This window comes from Peromyscus eremicus, chromosome 13 (assembly GCF_949786415.1).
Source record: "Peromyscus eremicus chromosome 13, PerEre_H2_v1, whole genome shotgun sequence".
Classification (NCBI taxonomy): Eukaryota; Metazoa; Chordata; class Mammalia; order Rodentia; family Cricetidae; genus Peromyscus; species Peromyscus eremicus.
In genome coordinates, this window is record NC_081429.1 from 30,368,825 (window position 1) to 30,395,528 (window position 26,704).

Below are 26,704 nucleotides of genomic sequence, written 5' to 3' on the forward strand. Positions count from 1 at the left end.
TAACCAATATAAGTCTCTGTGTTTACTTGGTTGGGTCTGAGGCTGTGGGACTGGCAGGTGATAAAGATTTGTCCTGACTGTGGGCCAGGCAGGAAAACTCTAGCTACGCTTTACCTCCTGCTACTCACACCGCCACGGGCTTTTTTCCTTTCAGAGTAGTTTGAATGTGCTGTGCTCCAAATGACAAAATCTATCATAACTGAAAGAGCCAAGAACAGATAAGGGAGGCTTCAGTTTGAGGATTCTTCCTCTTCCTAGAAGGCTGGCCATACAGGAAACCAGTTGGCAAGTTGTGCGTTGCCCAGTGGCAATGGGTAAGTGACCATAGCCAAGATCTGATAACAGTCAATAGACAGAGAAAAATCCTGGACTGCAAATATCTTGAAACATGATTCTCCCAGAAGCCTTGCTGACACCTGTGGAAGATCCTGAGTTTAGGGACAGTGGAACCCATGCCTGTATTCCTAATCTACAGAACACTTAGTTACAGTGTATCTGTCTTAAATAATTAAGCTTTAGATATTCGTTTTTACATAAACAATTGACTAATGCATACTTACTCAGTCTGTACTGAGGATTCTCAAACACAGCAAGGTAACAAATCCTCTGCTTATTAAAAATATTCAAGGCCATAGGGCAGTGGTTCTCAACCTGCGGCTTGCGACCCCTTTGGAGTCGAGCAGCCCTTTCATAAGGATTGCCTAAGACCATCAGGAAACACAGATATTTACATGAGGGTTCATAACAATAACAAAATTACAGTTATGAAGTAACAACGAAAATACTTTTACAGTTTGGGGGGGGTCACCACAACATGAGGAACTGCACTAAAGAGTCGCAGCATTAGAAAGGTTGAGAACCACTGGGCTAGGGTAATCTATGGGTTGATGCTAGAAACAGCTACCCAGCCAGAAACAACATTTCTAGTCCAATTTCACCTCCTCCTTTCCATAAGTGGCCACATGATTAGTTGTCATCGTGAAAACTAATGTGCTACTCCAGCCTGGAAGTTAAGACAGAGACCTCCCCTCCCCCCATGCTGGCTTCTAAGAACGTCACAACAAGTAGTGTTGACTCACTCCCAGAACGAGAATTTTTGATCTGGGCTATTATGACCAGCTCATCTATTCTGGATAAATAAATAAATAAATAAATAAATAAATAAATAAATAAATAAGAACTCTTGGTATTTATAGATTCTGTTGTTATAGTTGCTAATATTACTGTTAATAATACAGGAATGTAGGGGAATGCATAGCTTAGAATTCTGAGCAGAGACAAACTCCTCTTCTAAAGTATCCACACAGCCAGAAACATCCTAAGGCCAAAGTCAAATGTCTTCCTATTTCAGAGAAGTACCTATATTCTTCCAGATAGTGCTGCATCCAGGAGAGAAGATAAGGTGTTAACTAGAGTTGGAGGGGCCACTAATTCAAGTGTTGACCTTGCTTGCCATGGTTTTTGCTGTTAAGTCTACTTTCTTACTATGGGGGCTTGTGTTAATGAGGATAATGCAGGTGGTTCATTACACAGAGCTGGCAAAGATCAAAAGGAAGACAGGAATGGTTTTGAGGGGAAGAGATGTAAAATTTTGGAGAAAGGAAGAGAGAAGTATTAAAATTAACTTTCTTATTTAAACCAATAACCAACTATCAGTTCTTTCTTCTTATCTACACTTTTGTTTGGGTAAATATCTCTCTATTTTAACAAGATTGTGCATTCCAGAATGTTGTTAGAAAACTCTAAATTGAGTTTTAACATGAAACTCAAACAAGAACACTGACAGACATCTATTAACTCTTTAAGAATTATCATCAAACTTTGACATTTACATGGTTTGACATTATTCTGGATAATCCCACTTTTCTGAGGCTATTTTAGCCATATAGTTTGGAGCATCTTGATTTAATTCTGCTTTCTGCTATTTTTTAACTACCTCCTTAAAAGCTACTACCAAAGCCGCATGAAGAATGTGTTTCGAGAAGCATGTGTGATGTGTTTTGAACAACTTCCATAATGTCTGCCTTTTTAAAAAATATAAGCTTGACTTAAATAGAAAACTATGCCCTTTTCGTCAAGATAACTAAATTGCAAGTTCCTTGTGGGATGCAGCGTAAGAATCTGATTGTTTCTTGCATATAAGGAAACCAGAACTGGAAATGAAGAGGTGGAAATGAAGGAAATAAAAACCTTATCTTCTGTTTGCTTTCTGGTAAGTTAGCTTTGACAGACATAGTATTTCATGCGAAGGAACACAACACTATGGGAGATTTGAAAACAATGATGAATTGTTATTGAGTTAAGTAAGGAAGCTAATTTTTTAAAAAGGTTTGTTTTACTTTTCATTGTTTATTTGCATATATGTCGATGTATGCACATGTGCACAAGCATGCAGGTGCCCACAGAGGCCAGAATAGGGTGTCAAATGCCCTGGAGTTAGAGCTGTTATAGGAGCTTGTGAAGCATGTGATAACGGGTCTTGGCAACTGAACTCAGGTTCAAAATTAACTTTGGAATGGAAAGGGTTTATTTTCAGGTCATAATCCATGCATGGAAGTTGGGGCAGGGACTCAATAAATAAAAGCTGCTTGCAGACTCATTTTCTGGCTAGTTCACTGACCAGGCTTAGCTGGCTTTCTTAAACAGCTCAGGACCACCTGCCTAAGGATGGTGCCAGCTGCAGTCAGCTGGATCCTCATACAACAATTAAAGTCAAGACAATTCCTGATAGACATGCCCACAGATCAAAAAGACACTAACTCAATTGAAACTTTTGTTTCAATGATTCCAGGCTGTGGCAAGCAGCAGTTAATACTACCTAGGATAGGCCCCAAAATGGTAAGTAGCAGAGAGAGAATGATAGTTATTTAAACTGCCTCAATTCAACCCAATGCCTAATGAACATACCTCTGTAACGGTCTTTATGAAACATGAGATGCCAACAACCCATCTCTAGATGTAGGGAGCAACGTGCTACTGAGTTGGAAAGAAACGCGTCTCTTCTTGTTGTGGACAAATTCTGACCATGGTTCAGATTGTCTGGGGCTGTGACAGATTCAGTGCTTCTTGGCATCTTGTGCATTAGAGTTTGGGGATATCTTGGGGAAACCATGTGTTTGGTGGAGAAGAAGAAGTATACACAGTGAGATCACCTCCGGCCACATCACAACACCCTACCTTACCTGATTGGCCAGCAGGAGACTTTAAGAGAGCCTGTCAGCAGAGCAGGCAGGGCTTATGCACATGTGAAACACTCTACAGAGAAGCAGAATGGCCAAGGGTGAGATCTCTGGTCACCTCAAGGCAAGGGAGTGTGGTTTGAGGTTGAACATGTGCCATTAGCTAGGGGCCTGCAGGTGCTTAGAGTGTAGCAAAAATGTCTTGGCTAGCCCAAGACCAATCCCCTGATGGATGTCTCTCTGGTGTGAGCTGTTAAACTGGGGCTAGTACTTAAAAGGACCAAGGTCTCCACCAATGTTTAACACCTTTAATCACTTTAACCCAAAACATCTAGGACTGACTTTGAAAAAAATAACATGAATGCTCAGTACCTATGATCCTATAAGCCAAGGCTGGTACCCTCACATGATGCTGCAGTATCATTGCAGTATCGATGAAAATACGACTTTCTTTGTATTTTCAACAATGAGTCTTCATAGATCACATCTAATAACTTTAGAGACAGAAAAGACCTTTGGAATATGAATTGAGAATCCCTTCCCATTCCATAGTGAACATTCTAAGGACAAAAAAAAAGGTAAATAATTTCCCCATGGCCAAACAGCTACCTAGTGGTAAAACCAGACTTAAAATCAAAGCTCTCTTCAAATAACTTTTTCCAATTTAACAAAGCAAATTAAAATACAGATTTTTTTCCTTGATTAGAGGATCTGTAATTCTCACCCCAATACGTGTTAATGATGATGCACTCTCCTTCAAGAAGTAAAACAGAATGCTGCCACCCTATTCTTACGACTCTCATAAGATTGCTTCCTTTCATAACATGATTTTATCTAATTTATTTTGAATATAAACTGTTTCAGTATCTTTCTAACTTACATGTGTCTTCTCTGCTAAGACAAGGAAATACAAAATTAGGACCAGAATTATTAGAATGAATCTATTACTTTTTTCTTTGAAAAGTATGCATCCCATCACTGACTGTCTGGACCAATAACCTGAGTTCTTACAAAGGTTGTTACACTGTTTTCCAATTTCCTTCCCTTCTGTTACCTTATCTAAAAGGGCTGGAGGAAAGACCGTGCCTTTGGAGGCCTTAGGCTGAAAATCTAGGCTAATCACAGGCAGCTCTGTGCAGTACAACATTAGATGGAGCCTGGAGCATTTGGGGCCACAACTAGGAAGGAAAGGCCAGCAGATTAGCAACAACCCGGAGTGACCCGGGTATACCTGGTCCAGAGCCACATTCCTCTCAAGGTGAGTCTGGATTTGCCCTGCTCCAGTTATCATGTGGGCAGGGAAATGTTCTCTGTGGTGTCAAGACTATTCTTAGTCCTGATTCAAAGGGAACATATGAGGTCACAGAAAGTAGGTTTGGATACAGGACACAGACTGAATTCTAAATCTGTCACCAGCTGAGCTAGATATGGCCGTTTAGCCCTTCCATTTCTGCCACATTCTACACCATAGGATGTGTGAATTTGATAGAAATCTACACTAGAACTTACATATATTAGATATAGACATATATTTATTCAGAGACCATATACATATGTCTTGCATGAAACTGGAGTCTAAAGTCCAGAAATTTAAAATATGACTTCTCTATCCAATAGCACAAATCCTTCAAATTTTCTACCATAGATTATTGACAAACAGGTTACTTTTCAATATTTTCCCCTTCTTAGTCATTCCCAGCTTTAAATGTTGAATATATACAAATTATCCTCTGCATTATATAGCATGAAGAAATCCATTTTATCTCTAAATGTCATTATGAATCACCACTATAGATGAAATCTTTCCTATGTTTCTATAAGATATGTAAGTTCAATGTTCATTTCACAGGGCTAGAGAGACGGTTCAATGGTGAAGAGTGGCCGCTGTTCTTGCAGAGAACAGGAGACACTGTTTCCAGCACCTTCATCAGGTGGCCCGTACGCAACTGTAACTCCAGCTTCAAGAGATCTGACACCATTTTCCAGCTTTCACGTGCCCCTACATATTCAGATGCATGCACACACATAAGTAAAAACAAAATTAATATTTAAAAAAATTAATTCACAATGTTTCTTAGAAATAATTAAACTTAAATCCAATGTTGATATCATGTTAAGAAAGGCATTAAAATGGCCATAGTATGTTATCAAGAAAATCCCGTTTTATAAGCACATACTGTGTGCCAGAACAGATAGTTGAGATAATATTGTCACCAAAAGGCTGACTGTAGATTTATTAGTGATAGAGGTGTGTGTGTGTGTGTGTGTGTATGTGTGTGTGTATGTGTGTGTGTGTTGTTAAGGCAGGATCTCACTGAACTCATGGCAGTCCTTCTGTTTCTGCTGTTCAAATGCTAGGGTTACAGACATGTGCCACCACACTGCCACATAGATTTTATAAACAAGATGCTAATTGAAAAATAGAGAAACACATATTGAAGACAAGAAATAATACTCAGGAGAAGACTGAACTACACAAAGATGCAATGTGTCAGCTCACAGAAACAGCAGACAAGGTTTGCATTTGTCATGGAGAGGGATCCAGAAAGATGCCTGACATCAAATTCTGACCTCTACACACATGTGCACTCAAACACATGAGCCCACATCACAAAAACATGGATATTCATATACAAATAGCACACACACTCACATACAAATGAAGATTTTTGGTTTACTGTTTTTGAGCCATCAGGAGGTAACATTTCTCTTTATTGTCCTGGTGGGAATTCCTTGGATAGCAAACATCAGCAGAGCTCACTAACAGCAAGAGACAACTGGGGAGGGGGTGGTCATAAATGTCCCATTTTCTTAGTGGTTCTGCTGGTTAAGATTCAGCTTGTCCTATAGGCCACTATTCTCTAAATAAATGAATGAACAGTATAGTGAACAAAACATACTCATTTCCTTTCCTTTCATGTGACTCTAGGAACATAGCCAACCTACACTACATTGTCTTTGACAGTTTTGTGCATTTAGTCGTTTGTAAATAACACTGAATGCACCAAACTTGAAGGAGTGTAATCTAAAAATTCCAGTGAATGGGGAATGTTCAGAATAACTGAGTAAATTTTTATCAGATATTTTTATTTTCTCTCAGAGTTATTTTCCTCTAATTATAATTCAGTTTGGGCCTCTAGTCTTCCTTCATTTAATTCAGATCCTCATTCTCAAAGTTGACTCTTCTTGGTGTCTGACATTTTTATGCCTACTATGGCTGACAAGGAGATGATTAAATCAAATTGGGTGGGTCACCTAATCACTTTATCCAAATGACATAGGCTAGGAGATGCAGTGTTGCATATATGATCAGAAAAAAAAGTTAGACAAAGCTCACAATCTTACTCATAATCACATTAAGCATGCATATATATACTGGGCTTGAGTGTGAAAATGAATTTATACTGTGCACCAGAGTCAGAGTTAAAAACCTTTGGTGTGAGCCAATTGCCATTGTGCTATTTCCATGTGATTGATTTATTTATAAATCAATAATAGAATTTTAACCTTTTGGGAAATTTGCTAAATATTCTTCAAGAAATCATATTCTCGATTTTAGTGGAATAAAGTGGCAGGCCTGTTTCTTCCTCTGCTTGAGTAAATACTGCATCTCTGAACTGCTTCAACTTCTTGAAAACATGATAGGAGCTGGGCTGTGGAAGTGTCCTGGACTGTGACAAAGTTGAAAGATAGAGGGAGCCTGAGTTTTCAACAGCATCAGCCTCCTGACACATGAACTAGGATGATTCCTTTTCTCTCCGTGTCTTCTTGAATGGTAGTGAAGATTTGGGACAATGATGTTGTTTTACTTGGGGTTTCAACTTTGTGTAACTGAAATTGTTCTAAGGGATGTAATTAGCATCTCTCATCCTGATGCAGACATTAACCCTGTGACGAGCTTACTTGGTACATGGCACAGTGAATGATTACTATGTGTTTGGTTCTAAGTGTCAGGCATATTGATGTGAAGAATAAAAACAAGGTCCCTGGTCTTGAAAATTCATAGTGATACAAATAAATGACAGTAGTTAAATACGTAAGTGCACGTATTAAGATTAATTCTCTGAAGGAAACCAAGTGACATGAATGAGTGACGTGTTCAATGAACAGATGTTTCTCTAAACAGAGTGATTGCAATGAACTTCTTAGGGATGGTGACACATGGGAACTGGAAGGAAAGCTAGTCTGGGAAAGTATGAAAAAGCTCATCGTAGAAAAAGATATAATAAAATTGGTGGGTCATTTTGCTAGAGGAACATTGTCTTATTTACTGTTGTTCTATTGCTCTAAGGAGACACCACAACCCAGGCAACTCTCATAAAAGAAAGCACTTAGCTGGGGGCTTGTTTGAAGTTTTAGAGAGTAGAGTTATTTCATGATCATCATGGCAAGAAGATGCCAGGCATGGAGCTAGAGAAGTAGATGGGAGCTTCATTCACATCCTAATCTTCAGGCAGCACGCAGAGAGAGAGAGAGAGAGAGAGAGAGAGAGAGAGAGAGAGAGAGAGAGAGAGAGAGAGAGAGAGAGAGACAGAGAGACAGAGAGAGACAGAGACAGAGAAAGACAGAGACAGAGACAGAGAGACAGAGACAGAGAGACAGAGACAGAGAGAGATTATGAGCCGGATACAGACTTTTAAAACCTCAGACTCCAACCCCAGAGATACAGCTCAACCCACAAGGCTACAACTCTTTCAAAAAGGCCACACCTATTCCTATTCCAATAAGGCTGCACATCCCACTTCTTCCCAAACAGTTCCACTAACTGGGGACCAAGCATTCAAACATATGAGCCTATGGGGGCAGCCTCATTCAAACAAGTGTATTCATAGGTTTTTTTTTTTTTTTTTGACAATTTTTAAACACTGGATTCTGAGAACTTTGGAATCACAATAAAACTTTTTGGTTGATCCCTGAGAACACTAGTATCTCTCATAGTGTATTTTTTCAGGCACTAGAATTGATTTGCTCTTGCTATAAATGGGCTCTAGTCTCTGAGGAATCAGCTCAACACATGTTCCATATTAGTTGAAAACATATATGAATACAACATAATTCTTGGGTATTTTATATACTCAGTAATGACTGATGGATTGAGAAAAACTCAGATCTCTGAGGAGCTTTATTCGGGTTCCTATCATGTACCACTATCCAGGCACATCCAAGAACCTGCAAGGTGTAGTCACTCTTTTTTCCCTAATGAACCTCTTATAAGGTATACAACAAAGATAACAGTTTGGCAAAGTCTATACCAGATGCTAATGGAACATCCCTGGATTATTATATATCAATATGTATTATTGATATCAGGTGACTTCTGATGTATTAGACTGGAAATTAATTTAATTTTGTCAGCTTTTCTGAAACACACCATAGTGCCTTATCTATATTCAACAGTAAATAATGGCAATTTCATATTGGAACTAAATGTCACTTGATAATCCATGTTTCCAACAAAAACAAACTTTGTCTCCTACTTCTCTTCATATCAATAGATGACTGCTTTTAGTGGTTCTCACTGCCAGCCTCACATCAGACTCTAGGATGACAATGGACAAATTTATTATGGTTTAATATAGGCTTATACTCCTCATTAAATACTGAAATCTTTCAACTCAGGCTGTAGGTCATACTCTATTTTACTCAACTGTATTCCACAGGGTCAGGAAATGCTGAAGCCTTAATAAATCAAAATAAGAAAGGATAAAAATTTAACTCCCTCTAGACTTAAGTAGTTCTGTATTGACACTATTAACCGAAATCCCCTCTGTATTCAGTCTTCTCTTTTCTGTAATTTTATCTTCATCCTACCTCTGTTTCCTGACACTTCTCCAGTTTAATACCATACTCCTTGTTACCACTGCAAATGTAGTAATAGGTTTGGAAGTTTGAGAGTTAACATTTACTAACCATATGAACTTTAGAAATTTTCTTAACCTCTCTGAATCATGACACAAGTTGAGGAGAGAATTTTAAAATCTAAATTATCAAGATGAAGAACAAATATTGGGTGCGAATGATTATTTCCAATTCTAACTTCATAACTTTATTACCCTATTTCTTACTATTTTCTCATCATTTTTCATTTTTAAGCCCAAAGTCATAATAAAGTTTTCAAAATCATCCTTAAGCCATTTGAATGAAAAACTCCAGTATTGAAAAGTCAGTAGCACTTTGGTTCTACCTGAGACCATATGGTTAATTTATCTACTTGGGTAATTGATTAGCAGATTCTCTGGGCGATAGACCAAAGCTATGCATTCCATTCGGATTCATATTTGGAATAAAAAAAAATATTTTGGTTCATTTAAAAAGTGTTCCCATTTTTTTCTGATATGAACCAGGAAATTCAATAGTACGTATTAAAGACTCTTAGCATTCTAACAATTGTTACATATTGAATGTTGAGTATTTACCTGGACAGTGGTATGATATGTTTTATTTATTTTATCTTCCCAGAATGAATAATTATTGGGAGCCTCCTTTAAAAAGATACAGACAGGTTCAGAATTTCCCAATCAGATATGGGAGTCAGGTTATCTGGGAGAGAAGTAGAATAATCTCTTTACTCACTCCAAGAAGCTTTATTTTCATTGAAGGCTTAGGGGACATCCATGCCTTCATTGTATCAAAGAAAGTGCACCATTAGAAAAATATTAGAGCTTTGTCAGGAACTGTGCGGCATCTGAAGTTTGCATGTTGCAAGGTGATGGATTAACCTTCATCAATCTCCTGATAGAAAACAGGGGAACTCTGCCTGTGAGACAAAGGGCAGGATATTACTTAAATAAAAAGCAGCATCAAAAATGTCAGAATTTTCTTTGCCCATTGTATTTTTCTTTTCTTTTCTTTTCCTTTCCTTTCCGTTCCTTCCTTCCTCCCTCCCTTTCTTTCTTTCTTTTTTTCTTTCTTTCTTTCGTCATCTTTCTTCCTTCCCCCCTCTCTCTTTTTTTTTTCTGATTGCCCATTGGACCTGGTTGCAGGAAAATGGTTTTATTCTGGGACTTGGGGATGGGGGCACAGGCCTAGAGTGAGAAATACGAAGAGTGTCTGGTATCCTCCCCCCTTTCTTTCTCTCTCTCTCTCATCTTTGGAAACAAAACCAAAAGTACCTTCTTATTATCTGGTCAGGAGTTTGGATATTTGGTTCAGAATGAGCAAGATTCTGTTGCCCAATGTCTTAAGCCTCAACTTACATATGGAGGTACAGGAGATCCACTTTATGGCCTCACAAGCAGTGGTTTATATTGCAGAAGACCCTGGATCTGTTTCAGAGGAAGATTGTCTCTATTTTTTCTAGACTTTTGGATTATGAATGATGATCTGGAACAAAAGCAATCAGTATTTCTACTTATTAAAGTGTGTGTGTGTGTGTGTGTGTGTGTGTGTGTGTGTGTGTGTGTGTGTATAAACACAAGCACACCACTGAGCCTTGTGTTCAAACAAGGAAGATTGTGATACTTTAAGAAAGGACAATTTGAGGTTGAGAAAGAGGAAAAGATGGAAAATGAAGAGAGAATTGAGTTTTGTATAGGAGGCCAGAACAACCAAGAATCATATTTCATGTCTGGAGAGACGGTTCAGTGGTTAAGAGCACTTGCTGTTCTTGCAGAGGACCCTGATTAATTCCTTAGTACCCACATGGCTACTCACAACTGTTTATAACTCCAGTTTCAGAAAATTTGATGGCCTCTTCTGCCTCCTAAAGCACCGGCACTGACCACGGTGCAAGTACACACGGAGCAAATACACTTGTGTAAATACACTTGTGCAAGCAAAACATTAATATACATAAAATAAAAAAAGTAATAACTTTAATTAAATTTTAAAAGAATCATGTTTCTGGAGCTGTAATGGTGGCTAGCTATTAAGAGTGCTGACTTAGCCGGGCAGTGGTGGCGCACGCCTTTAATCCCAGCACTCGGGAGGCAGAGCCAGGCGGATCTCTGTGAGTTCGAGGCCAGCTTGGGCTACCAAGTGAGTCCCAGGAAAGGCGCAAAGCTACACAGAGAAACCCTGTCTCGAAAAACCAAAAAAAAAAAAAAAAAAAAAAAAAAAAAAAGAGTGCTGACTTACTTTTCCAGAGGATATGAGGTAAGTTCCCAGCACCCAGACTCACAGCTGACCATTATTACTACAGCTCCAGGAAATCTGACTGCCTCCTCTGGCTTCTGTAGGCCCCTGAATATACATGCATACACACAGCAATAGAAAATCAATTAAAATACTTTTTAAAAGACTCATGTTTCTATTCAGTAAACAGACTGATGAATTTGATGAGCTTCTGACCACTGAATTTAGCTCCTATCATTAAATCTGCCAGTATAAGTTACCATGGAAACAAGGCCAAGACTAAGTTTCTTAAAAGTCCATGACCAGAAGTGGGTACCTCAATGAAAAGGTCTGAGGGATATGTGGGTCCATAGAGTTGCCTGGCAATTTAGTGTATCATATACACCATTCCTGAGAGCTAATTACACCGGGCATATTTTCAAATAAAATGATAAATGGTGAGAAGGAATCAGAAAATGCCTAACATCAACGTCAAGAGAAATATGTAATCATGAATGTTCCCTTGTTAAACTAATGATCTCTAAGCAATCCCAGCAGAGGAGGCAGAAGACTTATGAAATATATCTTTCTCTCTGTCTTTCTGTGTGTCTCTCTCTGTCTCTATCTCTCTCTCTTTCTTTTCCTCTCCCCGTCTCTGCATCCCCAATCCTTTTGTGCTGCTGTTGTTTCCCAGTGTGGGACAAAAGAACCCCCAAACTAGTTGGCCTTTTTCCATACATGATTTTTCTGAAGCTACTGCTTAGAAACGTGAATACTTCCAGCTTTGCTTCGTTGGAAAGAGCCTTTTAGCTTTGCTTGCTTTGCGTTGTCTTATCTTTCCACAACCCTGTGCCAAAAACATTGCCAACCCATAGTAATACATACCACCTGGAATGTTCCTCTTCAGAAGAGAAAAGAGCCACTAGGAAACTGGGTAAATTTTACCAGGTCCACATTCTACACCTACATATCTGTTTGTCTCCCATAAATCTGTGCGGGTCGGCAGTACTCTGTGCTTCTATTTTGGGTCTGGCTAGCCCATGTCCTCTTACACAGCAGAAGGAGCTTTTAGATTTGGAAGTTTCTTGGGAATTTCAGAAGTGGTAAGGTTTCTACCACTGCTCTGAAGTCAGATAGCTTTGAAGCATTTTGTCACAAACTATAAAATGATGAGATAGACACAGCAATGACAGGCATTATTGAGCCACCAAAGAGGGACACTGTCTATATTTTGTGGACACTCCCAAAAGTTCCAGTTTGTTTGGAGACAGCCATGTTGGTGATATGGGAAGTGAGCACATAGTTTATTTGGTTGTCTTTAAATCATAGCCCCCTCAAGGTATACTATGCCTATATTTTATTATAAAGTACAGATTAAAATTCAACTAGGATTTGAGTGTTCTTTTATAAAGACTTGTTTTAATTTTTGTATGTATGTATGTATGTTTGTATGTATGTGTCTGTGTGTATTGGCTTATGTTGGAGGTTCCCACAGAGACTAGAAGACAGGTGTTGGTGAGCTGCCCCATTGGGGGTGCCAAGGGCAGAACTCTAGTTCCCCAAAATGGCAATAAGTGTCCTCAACATATGAGAGCCATCTCCTGCCCTGAAATCTGGGTAGCCTTGAAAAGTGTAAAAATAGTAGTATAATGAGAGAGTGAGTATGGAGTAAGCTTCGTAGCCAAGGAGACACAGAAGGTATAAAGGAATTGTGTTACAGAGATGAAAATGTTTGTTCAAAGGTGATTAAAGATGGACACACTAATAATAAATCATTTGCTCAAGGAAAACTATGCTTCTATTACCATTTTCAAACAAAATTGTCGTGATCATTTAACAAATAACTAAATATACTCTCTTCAGTAAGTAACCTTTCCAACTAAGGTGCGCTAGGAATGATGCTACACTCTTTTAATCCCAGCATGTAGGAGGTTGAGGCAGGGTGATTTTGTTCCCTGTCAGCCTGTTTTTTTTTTTAAAGAATATATGAATAAAGAAGAACTATTATAATTTTCTTAGAAGAGACAGTAACTTTTCTTATGAAAGAAAGTCTATTTTTTTCTTGGATAGAGTTTCAAAGAGTACTTAGGATCATTCTGTACTTTACCAGCGTTAGGCTGGAGGAAAGGAAAACAAACCATGCACATCCCAGGTTTGAAATTAAATGCTGACAGGAGGAGGGATGATTAAAGTTTGACAGTATGGCTTCATCCTACTGAACAAGGCCTTTGCCCACCTCGCCTGCAGTACATTAGGCACTTTTGGAAGACACCTTTCTCTATACCAAGACGCCTTTAGAACCTTCAGAATTGCATCACTGAAGAGGCAAGTGTGGAGTTAATGGCTGCTTTCCAAGGGAGAGCTTAACTTCAACACATCAACAGTCCTTTCTCCCTTCTTGAATGCCCTGAGGTTGACCAAACTCAGAACAAAAGGAGGAGATCCAGCTAAGGCACCATGCTTCTCAAGGAGAAAGACAAGACCACTGTGATCATGCACTGCATATCTAACTCCTGCTGTTTGTGCTATGATGCAATGTCCAGCAAAGGAGCATAAGGAAGAATTGTCTCTTCGTTTTCTTGTTTAACTGGCTCAGCTCTAGGAAACACAGGCTGTTTGAATTAGAGAGGAAAGCACCAGCGTACATTCAGCTTGCAAGAAAAAGATGTAGAAGGCTTTAACTATCATCCTGCTAATGGAAGAGAGATGTAGTCTTGTTTACTTAGGTGAGATGGTCCTCTCTCTCTCTCTCTCTCTCTCTCTCTCTCTCTCTCTCTCTCTCTCTCTCTCTCTCATTGCACCTCCTATTTCCCATCTTGTACTTTGTTCTCCTCTTCTTCCTCCCCACTCTTTTTGAACAGAAACTGTTCAAAATGTCTGTAATCAAAATGATGACAATTAAACCAGAAATGCACAGTGTGAAGAAAGATGGCAGTAAATGTATTGTGACTATCTATCTTCTGTCTTTTGCAACATATGGTCTTCTTCATCTTCTTTTACAGTAACACCAAGGTATAATTGTTTTTGCAGGAAAAATTCAAATATAAAAGGGAAATACAATTCTCGGAACCCAATTTTTAGAATTCCATTCTGGTCATTACCGGCTATATGTACTTAGACCAACTATTCAGCATCCAGAGCCTTCATGACTGATACTCATTTCATCAAATAATGGAAAACTTAAGCAAGGCAATAGAAGAAAAGTCCTTATTGTGCGGGTCTTACAGAAACCAGCATTGCATGTCAATTTTTATTCATAATTATAACAGTTTCTATTATAATTATATTTTAAGCCCATGTTTTGTTGTAATTATAACATGAATTTGAATTATTCTTGATCAGTTTCTAAAATCTAATTGGTAAACATATTATGAAGGTTGGAAAAATAGCTTGACAAATGTTGTTGCATCCTTTAGAATAAGAAAAAAAAATTTATTTTGAAATTGACATGATATAGTCACATTTCTTCCTTAAGACAAATGTCTGTATTTTATAAATAAATCTGAAACCTCTTTTGTTGTCTTGTAACCATAACAATCTGATAAACTAGAATATGTATCAGGAAACAGATATGCCATAAATATGTTCAATGTTTTCAAAGATGACAAGCTTAAATGTGAAAGCTGTGGACGAGACGAAACAAAGGAACTTTGCAGTGATTAAGATGGAAGGAACTATGAAACATTTGGACTTGATTCCATCTTGGCTCTATTCCACCCAAGTTCAGCGCAGTGTACAGCCTGAAGCAAATGATTCCTCTCTCCTTTATTCTTTATGCCTTCTTTGAACTTTTATGCTGTAGGCCACATATTTTTAAGGTATCAGATTTCAGAGCAATTAGTGATTTGCCTTTTCATTAGAGGTTTTAAAAAACGAGAGAGGAGAAACAAACAGGTTTAGACTTTAGATGGTTCCAATGGCCATTCTTTCAATGTGTCAGGACATGACACAGCAGTAAAGGGTGTTCTGCTGGCAGGATATATTTTGATGGAGTAACTCTGAACAGGAAACACACTTTTGCACAACATTCCATATGGTACTTGCACAGAAAGTACTGACATTTGGAACTGCAAACATGTCTATTAGGACATAAGAAGACCAGATAAAAGGCTTGGAGATATGAATCCACTTGTTTGATTTTACAGATTGTTGACCTGTATTTTATTTTAAAACAAAATTTTTTTCTGTGTGTGTGTGCGTGCTTGTGGGTATACGTGTGTGTGTGTGTGTGTGTGTGTGTGTGTGTGTGTGTGTGCCCTCGGAGGAAGATGTTGGAGTCCATGGAGCTGGAATTACCAGCCTTTGGAAGCTGACTGCTGTGGGTGATGAGAACCAGACTATAGTCCTGCGCAAGAGCATCAAGCACTCTTAACCACTGAGCTGAGTGTCCAGCCCCTGTTCTTTACCTATGAGTGTAGTTTTGTTTCTGATTAAAAGAAGCTATGGTTATCAGGTTAGCGACTCAGGCTGTGCCCTCCGTTCTCTTCCCCAGTCTCACTGTAGACTCTCATTTCCAATGAGAATGTGAAGTAACCCAGCTTTTCACAGAAGACCACAAAGTAAGAAAACACACTAATCTCCGTTCTTTGAGTGTGCATATGGAAAACAAGTACTACTTCTGAAAGGAACTTCTGTCAGGATGAAAGAAGATTCAGAACACAGAAAGAACACCCTAGAATATGAATAGATGTCATGCCTCCAGCAGGGATTTAATCTCCAACTTTCACAAGTGTTCAGGAAAAGATTTCTTAAGAAAACTGAAATGTTTCCAAATCTTCTGTTTCAGAATATTTTAAAAAAATCATATTTCCTTAAAAAGAAATCTTGGCTTCTCTTTTAAAATTATCTATTAATTATTTGGAAAAAATGGGTTATTTATAACATACAGAAGCATCTATTTTAGCTTAAAGATTAAGCTCATTTTTAAGTGAGATATAACAACTAGAAGCAAATAACATTTAATATTCTTAATATTAATCTCCCCAAACCATTTGTAAGGCATTAATTTATCCATCAGTCTTGTTGGACTGGTGACCAATTATGTGATAGTTGCATGCAGAAATCTATTGTTGGTAGGAAAGATCTGATCAAATATGATAAACATCAACATAATAAAAATGTCTAGAATTGATGAGCTGCCATTAATTAAGTAAGTGCTAACTTGTGTTTGGGGTTATAGATATGGAGTGCATGTGTATATGTGTGTATGTTTGTGTGTGTGCAAATGTGTTTGTGTGTGTGTGTGTGTGTGTGTGTGTGTGTGTGTGTGTTTGGGTACAGATAACTCCATAAGAAAGAGACTAAGCACAAGATAAGGTTTAAAATGTTTACTTTACTTGTTTCCTTTGAATTTTGTCTACTGTATTTTTGTTTAATTTCAGATTGATCAACCAAACCTCTAGACAAATTTATGATTTTTCATGTTCCTAAATAATATTTTAAGAACAAACTTCCCTCTTCTATGTTTGGTAAAGCATTTTCCATATAAAGTTATCATTTGATAAGAATATTAAAATAATAGAAACAAACATTAGAACAAATGCTATTCTTTTAACTAAAAGGAAAAATAAAAACCAAATGATTTTTACTATAAATATATATAAATGTGTATATTTTACTAAAATTTTGTCTTATCTGGTGACAAATTTATCTCCAGATATTTCTACGATCCTCAAAGAACCTAATGCCATTGAAAACTGTCATTTTCTGTGAAAATGTGAATTTACTTAACTCTCATAGAACATAAGGAATCAAATATCATAAGCCATACAATAATTTTCAAACTTTATTACTATGATTAATAGTACCATATTTTGTAACTATTTCCATGGTGCTGGGAATTGAACTCAGGCCTCACACTTGCTTAGGAAAAGGTCTTGCCATGGATCTATATTGCCAGTCCACTCTTTTTCTCTTGTTTTAAACAAAGACACTTGCCTTGTAAGCAACTTGAATTTTACTTTCTCAGCCAAATATTGATAAGAACAGACCAATACCTCACATTTAGTAGTTGACATAACCATGACATTTTCATGGCCTCCTCCTTTTTTGCTGTATCAATACAGGAGCCCTTGGCTGTTATACCCATAGGGAAGCCTAATTTTTGCAACATATTTTTCTTCATCTATTTGTCAATTAACCCAATGAATTATTCTCCTGTAGGGTTTTATTCTGCTGGTGAAACATACTTACCCATCTTCCTCATACAAACAAATACCATAAATTATGCAATGAATTGCATAGCTTCTCTTGTTCACACAAAATTGATAGCTTTCTTTTCTTATATTAGTATCCTCTGTCAGCTCGTTATGAAAGATCAAATGGCATGCTTATGGTTAGAAATGGACATGACAGGTCATTTGAAAACACACTGATAGTGCGTGATACATTCTTTTTAATTAAAATACTGGGCTGGCTTAGCTAGACAAACACCAGTTTCTCCCGAGCCATCCCATTTACTCAGTCATTTATTTGCTTATTTATATTATTTAAAATGAATAATGCTGAATTGGGGTAATATACAAAAGGCATGTCCCAGAGAAATGGGGCAAAGCTTTCTGCTCAGGGCAAGCAAAAGTGATATGCTGAGTGGGATGTTTATCCGGTTTACTTGTGCCAAACTTATTTCTGAACAGTTTATTACTCCATTGTTTTAAGCAAGATTGGTTCCCCCACTTTCACCCGCTTCCTTTCACCAAGTTGCAGCTTAGGCAAGCAGTTCCCAACCTCGGTTGCACAATATGCTCAGGGTTATTGTGATCTCAAAGGATGTTGTGAAATTCTCCAAGTGAAATTAACTGCAACGTGATTTAATTTTTCAAAGCGTGATGTGTACCATAAAATGCACCTAAGAAGAGTCTGGGTGGATGAAGAGGGAGGGAAAGAATCCAGAGAACGATTACAGGGTGTCAGAACTGCAGGACTGGAGGGGCTGGCAGTGACTTCTACGTTTGTCCCACAGACATTTGTGGGTGAGGGCATGAGATGAAAAGCCGGGCATCCTCTCTATAATTTATATGGCCACAACATTCCATGCTGGCCACATGCTTTGGTCACACAGAGCTTACAAGCTCTTTTGTTAGTTCAGATGAGTTTCCAAGAGGCTTCCTGTCTGCATACCTCTCACTGTGAGCAAATTTTGATGCCTCTTAGTGAAGCGGTGAATTGGGATCTGAGGATGCTTGTTTTTTTTGTTTGTTCGTCTGTTTGCTTTAGAATCTAATCTCTGACTCCCAGCCATCTCCTTTCCTTTTTAGAAGAGACACTGGTTTTAATTTGTCTTTTCCAACAATGTGTTCAGGATATATTATGGAGAGTTCTCCTCCCTCCTAAACTGAGGCAGCACCTCCCTTATAGAGCTATTGAAGGAAAGGGTTTTAAATACCCTGGCAGATTGCTTTTTGAATGGAAGGAACTCCACAAAGGTCAGCCCCTGATCTTCCCTAATTAACTACAGCTGTCACCATAATTGTACTTCTACTTGTCTTTGCCACCCTAACCCGTTCTCTTCTCGGTTTTCACTGGAAGTTCCAGGTCATTCATAAACAGAATCTTCTATTTGTCATCTCTCACCACACATCTCATCTCTCTTCGTTTTCATAGAAAGAAAATACTAGGAAATGTCCTTGGTGGTTATGGAAATGAGAGTCAAATTTTGCAGCCTTGCATTAATTGCAGGAACAATTGGTGATTTAGGTAAGATGGAATACCATTTGTTAGGCTAGATTCATACCCTAGTCTTTCATGTCACTCTCTCACCTCTCCATTCTTCTCCTTTGTTAGGGTAGAATCATTCCCAGTTTTTTATATCTTTCCTCTGCTTCTCTATTTTTCTGTACTTTTATTTCAAAAAGTATTAACTATAAGAATATTACAAATAAACATTGCTAGAATTCTGTGTAGTCACAGTAGTCAGTTAATACGACCAAATTTGAAGTTCGTTTTCTACTTTCAAACATTTGTTTATTTATTGCGTGTGTGCAGTGTGCCACAGTGTGTGTGTGGAAGTCAGAAGACAGCTTGTGAGAGTAGGCTATCCCCTTCCAATATGTAGATTTTAAGGACTGATTTCCAGTCCCCAGGCTTCGCAACAAGTACTCTTGTCCACTGAGCCATCTTGGTGGTTTGAATGAGAAGGCTCCCCCATAGGCTCATATATTGGACTGTTTGGTTCCCAGTTGGTGGAAATGATTAGGAAGTATTAGAAGATGTGGCCTTCTTAAGGAAGTACGTCACTGGGAGTGGGCTTTGAAAAGCCCACACCAGGCCCAGTCTTGCTTTCTTTTCTACCTCCTGCTTGTGGATCAGGATGTAAGTTTAGTTATTGACTCAGCACCACATCTGCTTGCATACTGCCATTCCCCCCTCATGGAAATGCATTAACCCTCTGAAACTGTAGGAAGGCCCCAGTGAAATGCTTTCCTTTATAAGTAGCCTTGATCATGGTGCCTCTTCACAGCAACAGAACAGTAACAAAGACAGCACACTGGTGGCCCTTGGAATTTGCTTTCTTGAAGCAGCTTCTGTGCAGCTAACTAGTACAGAAACACCAGTGTGTATTTTTATACTATAGCCAGGAGCTGTAAACTTACAGCCTCAAGACTGTGATGAAGCTGACAAACCAATTTGAGTTACCAATAAGCCAGAAAGAAGCTTAACAAGACAAACAAGAAGGGTGATATGGCATCCCCTCTGTCTCTGGACTGTTTGATGTATATGTGATTGTGATCTGTAAAAGAACTTAGAACAACGATTTTAAGGAACATAGAGAACACTCAAACTGCAGGTGTGGACTGATAAGGTTTGAGTTAGAGTTATTTAAGAAGGTGGTACCATGTCTCAAAAACTTTTCTATGTCTAGATGCTTTGGGTCTTGTTGGAGTGAGGGAGCTCTCTAGGTCTTGGTTGGAGGGAGAACAGTCCATGATTATGCTGTATCAAAATTGCTATTGCCCTCATCTAATACACCTTACCAGAGACTGATGGTGTGAGAGTCTAATAAACCTTAAATAGTACACAAAGCTCACCTTAGGAAGAGCAGAAAACATGTTCAGCAAACCAATTCCCTCCAGAAGTGTCACAACTTGTCTTCCTAGGCACAGTGGTATAGCTCAGATACAATAAAATCAAGCCAAGCCAAAAATCACTATAGCTGTAGTAAAAAATTATGATATATAGACCATAATACATGACATATGCTCAGATCTATAAATTTAAAAAAGGAGGACTAAAGAGAAAAAACTGGCCAGGCAGTGGTGGCACACGACTTTAATCCCAGCACTTGGGAGGAAGAGTCAGGCGGATCTCTGTGAGTTTGAAGGCCAGCCTGGTATACAGAGGGAGTTCCAGGACAGGCTCCAAAGCTAAACAGAGAAACCCTGTCTTGAAAAAAAACCAAAGAAACAGAGAGAGAGAGAGAGAGAGAGAGAGAGAGAGAGAGAGAGAGAGAGAGAGAGAGAGAGAGAGAGAGAGAGAGAGGACAACTGGTAGAAATAGCACCAAGCCATCCGCCGAGTCTTTTAAGACATGGATAAGTTGCCTGGATATATTTTATGGACTGAACGGCCATGATCTTAAACTTTGTCTTTGGTTTTATAACAAACAGTCATGTTAGTAAATAATGTGGAATATTGAAAAAACTTACTGGACTTGATATTTGCCTAGACAGAAAAGCAGGTGATACCTGTTTTGAAGGATAAATCTTCATGTCACACATCTTGTGATAGTACTTATTTATCTATACCTTTGTTAATTTCCTCCTCTGGATTTCAATATTCTCTACCTAGTATTGCCAAGCACCTTCTCTTGTTGTGAGATTATGTGATATGGAAAAAATGTGAGCCATAACATCAAGAGCTGAAGTTAGGTTCTATGCATGCTTTTGATAAGTTACTACTTCACCTCTTCAGACTTCATTTCTCTAATCTGTGACATGGAGATCTGACATTTATATTTTAGGGCCATTGTAAAGCCCAACAAAATCATATTTGTGTGGTTCCAGAGGTCATGGCAGCATCCAACTTACTATTCCATTGAAAAATCTTTGGAGGGGTTTGAGAGATGGCTCAGAGGTTAAGAGCACTGGCTTCTCTTCTAGAGGTCCTGAGTTCAATTCGTAGCACCCATATGGTGGCTCACAACCATCTGTAATGAGATCTGGTGCCCTCTTCTGCCTGCAGGCATACATGCAGACAGAACACTGTGTGCATAATTAACAAATAAATCTTTTTTTAAAAAAATCTGTAGAGCTAAGACATGTTGAATGCATGTTCCTAGCTACTCAGCTTCTCTAGAAATATTTGAATATGATTGATTCTAATTTTTTTATTTGCATTGGTATCTTGCCTACATGTATGTCTGTGTAGGGGTGCCAGATCCTCTGGAACTGGAGTTATAGACAGTTGTGAGCTGCCATGTGGGTGCTGGGAATTGAACCCGGGTCCTCTGGAAGAGCAAACAGTATTCTTGACCTCTGAGCCATCTCTCCAGCCTGATGGATTCTAATTTTAATAGTGGTGTGAAAGAATCAGGCCAGGATTGATTGAATGAAAACAGCACTATCTGTCAACACACAACTTTATGTATCGTGCATGTTATGATCTGAAAAGACCATGAGTCCCTTTGTTATCTTTGTTGAGCACCTCTCCTCACAGAGCAAATTTCTGCAAAGAAATGAAAAATTGGCTGGGTGCTGGTGGCATACACCTTTAATCTCAGCACTTAGGAGGCAGAACCAGGCGGATCTCTATGAGTTTGAGGCCAGCCTGGGCTAAAGAGCAAGATCCAGGACAGGCTCTAAAGCTACACAGAGAAACCCTATCTCGAAAAACAAAAACAAAACAAAACAAAACAAGAAATGAAAAATTGTCCAAGCAATTTACTTTTAAATATTCTAGGCAATATGTACCTTAATTAAAACTTTAACAGAATCCATAATCTTTCTCCAATTCAGAAGTTCATTTAATATAGACATTTTATTGTGCTTTTCATATGTCTTCCAGCACAATTAGAAAATGTTACATAGTTATGCTGCGACCATTACTAATACTATAATCAATATCAAATTCTTACACTAACTTAATTGAAGCCACTACCCAAATAGAAATACTATTCTCGAATAACTAACAGGAAAGGAAGCCAAGGCTGTCATTATTTTTTCTACTTTGTGTGTTTAAGCACTTATCTTGCTATTGATCTACTCCATTCAGCCTCTAGTGGAGAGGAAAATTGACCTTTGCCAGAATGCAAGCTCCTAACAACAAAATGTGTCTGACTGATTCACTGCTGTCTCTCTGATTCAATTATAACTAAAACAAAACAAAGCACATACCAGGTACTTAACACATATTGGTAGGAATAGCCAATTTTGAAGACCTGTGTTGTTTGTTATCTCATCCCAAAACCTCATCCAAGAGACGTATGAATGGGATTCAAAATGGTGTTGTGGAAGGGGGCCTTCAGCCTGGATGCTTATCCAAATGTTGTCACAAATTTGGCCTCTGATCTAAAGAGCTACCTCGTATTCCTCCCTAGACACTGAAGACTAGTCTATCTCCAAAACTACACAGACATGACTTTCTTTAATAACTTGTTCTCAATTTTAGCTTACCGTCATCCATTTACAACTTTTTTTTTTTTTTTTACTGCAATTAATGTCTTTGTCTTGTGGTAGTGGGAAGAGAAACATGAGACAGAAGCAAAACCATATATACCAGAAAGATGACTACATATTCCTTTGGACGGAATGCTTGAAGGTTTGGCACGGTGAGCAAGAAGTCCCTACTGACTAACTCTGCCTCTGATTAGCACACTGACTCACCACACGAATAACCACACATCAGATATTTGTCTTGGGCCAACCCTAGTTGACTCATAATCTATGGTTTAACATGAAGATCTGAGCTTCTTTGATCTTCTTGTGAACATTTCAAAGAAGATAATACCCTGTGATCCAACATAGCCAACCTGACTCCATCTCAGAATGGACCCAATCTCATTATTCTGAGTCCTTGAACAAGAAGTATAAGAGTAAGAGGGTTGGAAATATCTCTTGAATGCTGTTTGAATGAGGAGGCTTGCAAAAGTTAACAGAAGTTATAATAAATTGTGTATCTTTGAAGAAAGAAGTACCTAAATGCATGATATAAATATTAATAAGTATATGACATTAGCAGAACCAAGTGTCAGGAATCAGTGACTTCTTTTGCCATTATATAACTACTTTTCATTTGTGATTTTGTGTGTGTGTGTGTGTGTGTGTGTGTGTGCGCACATGTGTGAGTGTGGTGAATGTATGTGTGCACATTCATGCTGTTTATATGGAGGCCAGAGGTCAACATGTCCTCTATCTCTCTTGCTCTCCCCCTTATTTCTTGAGACAGGGTCTCTTAATGAATATTGAGCTCACAAAATGATTCAGTCACACTAGTTAGCCAGACAGACTCCAGGGATCTTCTTCTCTCTGCCGTTTGGGGCTGGTGAACAACTATACCCAGCTTTTTACTGGTAAGGCTCTAAAACCAAGTCCTGGCACCATTTTGCACATTTCCCAAGTTGTCCAGTCCTGGCTTCATATGGACATAGATTTGTAATGATAGAAGAAGAAGTAGAGCAGAGTTTGAGGTAAAAGGTGAGAGATTGTTAGAAAGAGAAGCCAGACTTTGTGGGAACTAAACCTTGTTCATATGTGAGAAGACTTATGTGGCCTTTCAGTCTTGTCCATCTGTGAGTCAAAATGATTTGGGTTTTGTTATTCTCCTAAGGTAAATTCTTAGATACTTGCATGATTTGACCTGTCGCTGCTTTGTAGTTATGGCTTACAGGGACTACCAAGGAGCTCTCAAGAGGCTGTTACATTCTGCCAGGACCACCCATGGGGACAACAGTCCTTTCCTGAATGGCATTGGGAAAGAGAACCTCACTGTCTACAGTGCACACCAAGCAGCAAATAATGTGAGGAGACAAAGGCAAAAGATGATCCAATTTTATGAGATAGAATTGCTTGAGCATAAAAATACTATTGATTGCTTCATATGAATGCCTACCTCAGAAGTAGTGTAACGATTACTTTCTATAACATACAAATTTCTTGGGGCCAAAAACGAAGTCCTCTGATCTCTCTGTATTGTAGATAGTGTCTGTACTTGAACATAGGATACATTTATCATTATATTATAAATCTAGATACATTACATTGCCTAATTAAATTCATCAAACATATATCAAAGCATAGAGGATAATAGTCATTTTTCAATATTAATGTCATATTTTAAGGCAACTGATATCACAGACTCAGTAAAGGACCATAATTTGTCTCACCCATCAAGTGATGCCAAGTTTAGATGAACTCTAATGAGGTTTTCAACTGCAAGCTTATAAAAATAAAAATACCGCCGTTGTGTGTCCCAGAAGTACATCATATTACTAAGAATGACAATGGGTAGCAAAAGTCTTCCTTAGGCTCAGGATTTTATATATTTTTATTTAACTACATAAGCCATAAACCCTACATATTTTGAAAATCAAATCTATTCAGATTTGAGCTAGAGTTATAAGGATGTGAAGATCAAAGGAATGCTTGGGAAATTGGCTATACACACAGCTCTAAATTTAATATGTTTGGAGATGACAGACACTGATGTCCAATGACTCATATGTTTTCTGTGTGTCAATTGGGTGTGGAAATTGATAATTTTTTTATTGGGGAAAATGCATGTAAACCATGAAAAGAAGAATACAGTTGTAATAAACTTCTATTTCAACCACTGAGCCATTTGCTTTCAGTAGCTCTTGTCTTTGCATAACAAAAAGCACCGCACTTTCTGTATATCCTGACAGATCACAGCACCATTTGGCAATACAGGGAATTAAAAGTCCATCATAGTGTCTCATTGATAAGCTATTCAGCTAACAAGCCACTGGACAGTGGGAAATAAGTTCTGTTTTATTTCTCCAACAACTTCCTTGAAGAATGATTGATATACCCAAATCCATCCATGTATACATTGGTGAATCAGCAAATACATTTACACTTATGGAAATACCTTAAGTAATCTATATCATAATATGGCCTTTACTTCTATAGTTTCCTTCCTCTATCTCCCTCCATGACTCCTTCCACCCTTCCTTTCTTCTGTGCCTTCCTTTCTGACTTGTGATGAGAATATTTACTTAGAATTTATTGTCTTAACAAAATTCTTACTATACACTATTTGGCAAACATAGGTTAGACATACGGACAGTAGAACTGTAGAATTTATTGATACTACACAACCAAATCCTCTGTACTCTTTCACTAATATCATTCCATTTACCCTTTTTCCATGGGCACTCGCCTACATTCTACATTTTTAGAGTTTGCAATTTTTAGATTCCTCAAATGTACATCATATAATTTTTACCCTTTTCTGTGTTATTTCACTGAGAACAATGCCTTTTAGGTTCACTCATATTACTGAAAATAGCAGGGTTTCTTAAATCTTTGGGCATAATCATATTCCTTTTGTGTTTATACACGTTTTCTCTATCCATTTATGTATTATTGGACAGCTAAGTCACTCCCACATTTTGATCATTATGAACAGTACTGCTATGGACACAGGAAGGCAAACAACTCTTTGATACACTGATTTCTTTTGGATATGGTAGTTATAATTAGCTGTACATATTAATTGCTGCATATACTGCAAAAGAAAACCCTCCCTCCTGCCTTCCTCATTCTATCTAGTTTGCAGTTTTGTTTTGTTTTTTAATCTTCTCCCTTTCCTTTCCTTTCCTTTACAGGCTCATTTAGAAGATGAATGCAGTTGCAGAACAAAGTAGCTCATGAGAAACCAAAAGTAATCAAATTCTAAATCTTCTTGGAGTCCAATGAAATTTATATAAATCAATCTTTCTAATAAATAAAGGGTGCCACAGACAAGAAGTACTGCATGGCTAAATTGACATTTACATTTGTGTCAATAGTAATTAATATGCAGAAATTAAAAAGACATGCTACATTCATCTGTGTCAACATGAGAAGGTAGAATAAAAAGTAATGTTAATCATCTTTGTGTTTAATACATAATACAGAGAGAGACAGGGTATTTTTCCATTTTGTTGCTTAAACATCTTGGAATCTTTTTTTAAATGTGAGATTTCAAAATATTACTTCTACCGTTTAAATACGTATTTGAATACATTAAGTGGCATTTTTGCTGCTAAAATTGTATAAGTGGAAAATAATAAATACACACGTAAACATGGTTTCATGTCATCTCATTCATTATTCTATCAGATAACACATTCAATTTGTCTTCACTCTCACTTCTCAGACACAGCTGATTCATCATTTTTATGATCGAAACATCTGTAATAAATACACTGTCTGGATTTTTATTTGCCTTCTTAGCTACAGCTGTTTTCTATGAACATTGACAACTTTACCAAGTAAACAAAGAGTAGTCTTTGTAAGAAATATCTCTTAGAGATGT

At 37.9% G+C, this 26,704-nt stretch overlaps 1 long non-coding RNA gene across 1 annotated transcript; it reads left to right on the forward strand.

Moving 5' to 3' along the window:
* The first annotated feature begins 2,138 nt into the window (after window positions 1-2,138).
* On the forward strand, window positions 2,139-26,309 carry LOC131923151 (uncharacterized). Its single transcript, XR_009382537.1, has 4 exons — window positions 2,139-2,212; window positions 22,903-22,994; window positions 24,040-24,182; window positions 26,013-26,309. It is a non-coding gene; the product is annotated as an uncharacterized LOC131923151 (long non-coding RNA).
* Window positions 26,310-26,704: the final 395 nt, after the last annotated feature.